Raw genomic sequence first — 6,804 nt, forward strand, 5'->3', positions numbered from 1 at the left:
AGAGCCAAAGCTAGTCCACATGTATATATGGTGACCGTGATTTCACCAAGTACAACATGTTGCTGGATAAACATCCTTGTTGATCCTGGAACATCATTCCAATCAGCCAATCAGAATTGAGTGATAACTTTTCAGGAAATATCTGTTTTAGGCTTATGATCAGGGAACATAACTACCTGAAAGGGATACATGGGCTTCATCTTAGGCTTTTTTACATTTTCTTTTCTCTGCGCCGGACTGCAGATGTCTTTTTTCCGGGCATAGTTGTCCATTATGATCATTTGCAGTCAGCAGCAAACATGAGGTGAGGGCGGGCGTGGATGCGGGAATGGCGCGTCACGTGTGCTTATAGCCTACTGCCTTCACTGTAAAATGCATTTTTATAACCTAATTATGTATATACATGTTTATATTTGTATTTATGTATATGCATACGTTAATATTAATATAGAATGAAAGTTTTTTTTGTTTTGTTTTTTTTTTTGGAGCAACTGGGATGGTGCCCCCCCTGGGAGTTGGTGCCCTACGCAAACTGCGTACTCTGCATATAGGGAGCGGTGGTACTGCTTAACATTACCGCATAGAACCTACACGTGATCCCAGACACCCTTCACTCGACATGACCCCAAACACCCTACACATGACCCCAGAAAGCATACAGTCAACATGACCCCAAACACCCTTCACATTATCCCAGACACCATACACTCAACATGACCCCACTATGCATTATCCCAGACCCTACACATGATCACTCACATCCTACAATCAACATGCCCCAGAAAGCATACAGTCAACATGACCCCAGACACCGCACACATGACCCCAGAAAACTTGCATGCTACACATGATCCTAGACACTCTAAACATGATCCCAAACACCATACACGTGTTCCCAGATGCCATACACTCAACATGACCCCAGAAACCCTACACATGATCCAGAGACCCTAAATGTGACCCCGGAAACCCTACAGGTGATCCCAGACACCTTACACATAACCCCAGAACACCAGACACCCTGTATAACCCTACACACATGCCCAAATTACCCGAAACAACACATTACACGCTACCAATACCAGGGTTGGCCAAAATTCAGTCTGTCGTCTTGTCTGAAACCTGAATACCAAGTATCACGGTCTTTCACCCCCAGCCCAAATGTCAAGCTACGCCCATGCTACCCACACACATCTCAAAACAAATTACATGATGAAAAAAACTAGGGATGCACCGATACCACTTTTTCCAGTACACGCCCGATACCGATACTTTTATTTTTGGTACTTGCCGATACCGAGTACCGATATCGATATTTGTATTGCATTTGTACATTTTTTTAATATTGGGTACAGAAACCAGAAGGGTATGTATAATGTTAGTTGGTTAACTTCATTTATCAAATAGATAGTCAAACCAAAATTTATTCAGACACTTTCAACATTTCTCACATTATCACAGTTTATTCGCTATAGTTTAGAAAATGGTAATAAAATATGACGAGAACTCAGAGTTAAACTGTATCAGAACAAATTCATCTTGATTATGTCAGATAACTTTGATAGAAAGGTATGTAATGGATTACAATCAACCAAAAATTCAGACAACTGTTAGTATGGCGCACTAGCTGTTGGCATGGCTTCATGTGTGTTTTCTGAATCATCTGTACTAGCAATGACATCTGGGGGCTGAGGGCGAGTTTCCCTGTACATGTTATCGATACCATCTGGGGAGCATGCTTTATGCTTTCTACACATGTGAGAAGTAAATGACGACTTTTTTGTAAACACGTGTTTACAACCACTTACTGGACATGACACAGACCTGCCCTCGCCAATATGATAATTTAAGTGAGACACAAGCTCTTTCACCATGTGAAAACGGCGGGCACATAATGAAACTGCGCATTTTAAATCCGCAACAACAGCTATAGGAGCAGCTTGCGGTGCATTGTTGTACTAAATCATTTACTTAACCAACAACTTACAGGACTTCTGCAGGCTGTAATGAGTTACTTGTACACTCAAGTAAGAAGCTTTTATATGAAACAAGACATCAACAGCACTATGCCTTAACAAATATCAGTACACTTGAATCAGGGAACTTTTTCCCCAGCACAAACTTGGCACAACCATTTCTTTCTCACTTTGGAGTAAAGTGGCCCTCTAAATAAAAGTGGCTTTTTATCTTTTGATTTGTATTAAAACCTCCTTACCACTGGAAACTTTATCAGGCCTCGAAAACAAATGGCTGATTACTGGGAAGAATTTATTATCTAGATTGCCTGTCTTTGACACTTACGTGCTGATATCACAGCTCTGTAGAACAGACGATGTGCTGCCTGCATGCCGTACAGTTACTTATAAGATAACATCTAAAGTCCCCGCACATACACGCCTTTTCCCCCAAACGATATAAATGTATATGAGCCAAATATAGGCCAGGACTGAAACTGAATTTTAATAGGTAGCATTTTTTTATTTTTATTTTTTTAGACATGCAATTTTTGTCAGTCAGGAGTACCACACCTCGAATATCAATCTCAGACTGTTATTGTGATCTTTGAAGGCAGGTAGTGCTGCTCATCGCCACTGAGATGCCCAATCACAAGGGCAGGCAGATGTCAACGTACTGCGATTTTTCTATGAATTATTCCACTGACATAAAGCAATAACTTAAGTCTTTTTTCCCTAAAGCCTACATCAGCTCACAAACATGTTGCTATCATCATGGCAGAAGCCTTTCAGCCTCCTGCAAGACCTAAAAATGCATTAGGTGCCAACATTACCCGGTGAATTACAGGTGCCTCAGCTAGATCAGCTCGTGACAGAGGTTGGCATCACTCCAGGCAAATATAAGACCCACAGGTTAAATCTGCTAGTGATCAGACTAAATGGGGCTCCATTTAGGTATAATTAAGCTGCCCTCAAGCACATGTGATTTAGGTGGGAATCGATCAAGACATTTCCTGTTTTCTCCCTCTCATAGAATGGTACGAATGAAGTCGTGGCATGGGAAATGTTGTCGTGATGAATTTCATGACTGCTGGACTAATGCCTCTCTGCAAGAGCTCAGAAAATGATAAATATTAATGCATATCATTCAGCTCTAGTTTAATGGGCCTGCCCTCCGTCATCTTAGTAAGCTTTTGATAACATACTCTGATTTGCAGACTAACAGCTGGTTTCTTACAGCCCACCAATTCAGAATAAGCAAACAGGGTTTAAAATCAAATAATAAAAAGTCAATTATAGATGATGAAATGTATGCCACACTCAGACTACAGGTAAAACTGATAATGGGAAAGAATTGAAAGTAAAGTTATAAACTACAGTCATGGGCAACACTTAACACTCTTTTTTTTTTTTTTTGTGACAATATGTCATATACAGTATATTTGGTTTTGTTGTATTTATGCTTTCATTTTTATTATGCTAAAAGTATTTGGATACCTGTGCAACACTTCAAGGGATAGTTCACCCAAAAATGAAAGTTCAGGTCATCATTTACTCACCCTCATGTTGTCTTAAACCTGTATGACATTTTCTTCTGTAGAACAGAAAAGGAGATGTCAAGAAGAATAGAGGACTGACAGCCTCAGTCTCCATTCAGTTTCATTGCATCTTCTAAGATGGTGATTGAGGGGCCATTTGCACACACGCTTTTCTATTGTTTTTCTATGTTAACATTTTTTGCAGTGTCTCACGCATTATGTGGTGGTCTAAAAACACGGCTCTAAATTAAAATAACTTTTAAAAAAATTATTTCTAGACTTTTTTTATTCCATTGCCCTGCATCTTCTGTTTTTAAATGCAAAAATGTGTTCTATGTAAATGGCACCTAAAGGCGTGTTTACACTTTGGTTGAGGTTTGGTTGGATTAAAATTAACTCTGGTGCGATTGCTCAGTGCGGTTCATTTAAATAATTAAAATAATTAAACGCTGCCTTTGAACCTTGCTGCGCACCAAACAAGTGGACTGCGCTTTTCCACTCAAAAAAAAGGTTTGTGTCTCCATGTTCGGTGTTGTGAATGCTAAGCGAACCACAACTAAATGTTTCATTTACTTTTATGGTCCAGACCAAAAGAACCAAACTACAAATATAAACACACCATTAGACTGTCAGCCATGAACACTAACATCTCTTTTGATGGCCATATTTTCATTTTCAGAATATCACAGCATTTATTTATTATAGCACAAACATACAGTGGGTACGGAAAGTATTCAGACCCCCTTAAATTTTTCACTCTTTGTTATATTGCCAGCTTTAGTAGGTGTTAAATGGTAAAACAATAAATATGGTGTTTAAAGTAATGAAATTCAAAACATATTTGGAGAATTAACATTATATACAGTATCCACTAAAAATCTCCTTGACAATTATGTGTTTAAATGGTAAATGTTGATTATTTTTATTTATTTTTTTTTACCGTCAGCAGCAATGAAAACCAGACTGTATGTCCGATACAATAAAAACTTTTGCTTATTGCAATCAACAATTTAACAGTATCAGCAGGGTCAGTGTCTGTGTTATTTGCAAACTTTAGCATTCGCGAAGTAAACCAGACACTAGGGAGGACTTAACATCAGCCTGAGGCACATTATGAGACTTACTGAACTTTCTAGAAATTCCTAATGAGGGTGAGAGTGGAGCTAATAAAACATCAAACAGGATAACGGCTCTTCAGCTAGTCACAGTTGACATTTCTCCAATAATAATCATTTGTGCTTTTAATAAACAAACTCCAGGGAGGTGTGCACTGGCTGACCTCTCATTTATTCTGTAATTATGTGTGAGGCTGAGGAGAATCTGAAGACACGCTCTAGTCAATAACTATTGAAGCTATTCAAATTATCATCAAATTGATGTGTTTTTGCAGTTTGGTCGGCTGTCCCCTACAGTAGAGTTGGATCTCTAAGGTGGCACAGAACGTGTTTACTCTGATCTCTGCCAGAAAAGCACACACAAAGAACAGCACAACATCATTATGAGATTGGCCTTTTGCTACAAAGTTGCCAAGCATCTGTAGATCTGCTCTTGTTCTCAACTCACTTACATGCAGACATCAACGTGAGTCGCCCACCACATACACCATGATCGGCCACCTGAGCCCTAAAACGACCAAGCTCTGTAATCTTTAAGCAGCAAGCACACATGCACCGTGACTCCATTCGCACCTCGCACGCTGAGCCACAAAGCAGCGTTCCACAGACTGCACGCCCTGTTTTGAAAGTGAAATAAGAGGCATTAGTCAAATAAAGCGCCCACACAGTCAGTGAACTGTTTATAGAGCTCTGTTAGCATTCTAACCATCAGCAAACAGCCAATACCCGCCATTACACCATAAGTAGCCTGAGCGATGAAACATGGACCTGCAGGCCGAAGATAATGCATTTCAATGGTGTGCAGTGCTGGACAAAACTACCTAAAGCCACAGTTTAAAGTTAGTGAGGAAATTGCCCCCAACCATCTCCATGTTTGATTTGTGCACTCAGGAATGTTCCAGTAATTGTTAAAGAGCAGTAATAGGTATTGTTAGAGTTGTTCCGTGCTTTTGTAAAAAAGGGACACCGGCATCCTGAAATACTGACAAGTGAATCACGCCGTTTCACTGACCAAGCCATGCTGTCAGCCCCAGGCATTGACCCATCACAAATGGAAATGTACATGAGGATTTGACAGGTGATTTCTCTTCCTGGCATTCTGACGTTTGGAAAGGAAAACAAAAAACCAATAAGATCACCTCAAGTTCTACACAGTTTGTATTTAACTCTTCACCTAACAGTAAATTGGACCCCATTTATTTTGTATGTAATTTACAAGCAATTTCTGAGTGAACATTTTAAATAAATGTAAATCCTACATTTTTTTTAAATGAGATTTGGAATGACGACTAATGAGTTTTATGTAAAAGAGCATGTAAAGTTATTTGTGCATAACCTAATTAATAATCTTGAGTGTTTGCCATTTGATGACGTCACAACCAGCAGGTCTGCATGTACATATTCAGCGGTATCATGCGGTTCTCATCGCCATGCTGATGGATACATTTAAATTACCTGTCTGCCCATTACACCAGACAGATAAATTAAACTGAAGTGGGGCCTAATCTCTATCTCTCACAGACTCACACATAAGCACACACATTCTCATCTCCCATTTCAGCACAGTCTGACAGTGACTCCCCAAAGGCTGTGTCACTTTAATTACTTCCCTACCAATTAGAGAGATGCTACAAAACTGTTTGATTAAATTCTATACTTATACTTTGAATCATGTTGTACATCTTTTTATTAACCCTTCTTACCGATGAATACACTCTCTCACTCAACTTTCTTTCAATTAGAAAACTTCCTCAGCAGAAGGATGCATTCGCTTCTTGTGCTACTTTTGCTGTTCTTCTCTCTTCTTCTGACAAACTTCATGATTTGTTGATATTTATTACAAAATTAACCAAATCACAACAGAGGATAATGGCTTGTGATCTTTTTTTTTAATTAAAAATGACAGATTATATTTTATGCATAAATATAGTGTTAACAATAACAATCATTGTTCATGGATAACTTTCCCTTCCACTTTGAAATAGACTAAAAAAAAGTCACATGGACATCAAAAATGGCATGTTGATACCATGGGATGTCAAACGCTTTTGTTCTCGCATGTCTTGTGATCAAATGTCAGATGTTAATGGCACTATATTAGATTTGAGATTTTAAATTTCAGCCTGATCTGCACACAAAGCTATTGTAGGGTTTCAAAAACTTGTAATATAGTGCATGATTTATAATCATTTTATG

General features: G+C 38.8%; 1 long non-coding RNA gene across 1 annotated transcript; it reads right to left on the bottom strand.

The window, feature by feature from the left end:
• Positions 1 to 506: 506 nt before the first annotated feature.
• On the bottom strand, positions 507 to 3,993 carry LOC107695016 (uncharacterized). The gene is made up of 3 exons (XR_001634949.1): positions 3,980 to 3,993; positions 1,802 to 1,807; positions 507 to 566 (listed from the first exon to the last, which is right to left on the bottom strand). It is a non-coding gene; the product is annotated as an uncharacterized LOC107695016 (long non-coding RNA).
• Positions 3,994 to 6,804: the final 2,811 nt, after the last annotated feature.

Source organism: Sinocyclocheilus anshuiensis, unplaced genomic scaffold, assembly GCF_001515605.1.
Source record: "Sinocyclocheilus anshuiensis isolate Anshui unplaced genomic scaffold, SAMN03320099.WGS_v1.1 scaffold14, whole genome shotgun sequence".
In the NCBI taxonomy this organism is placed as follows: domain Eukaryota; kingdom Metazoa; phylum Chordata; class Actinopteri; order Cypriniformes; family Cyprinidae; genus Sinocyclocheilus; species Sinocyclocheilus anshuiensis.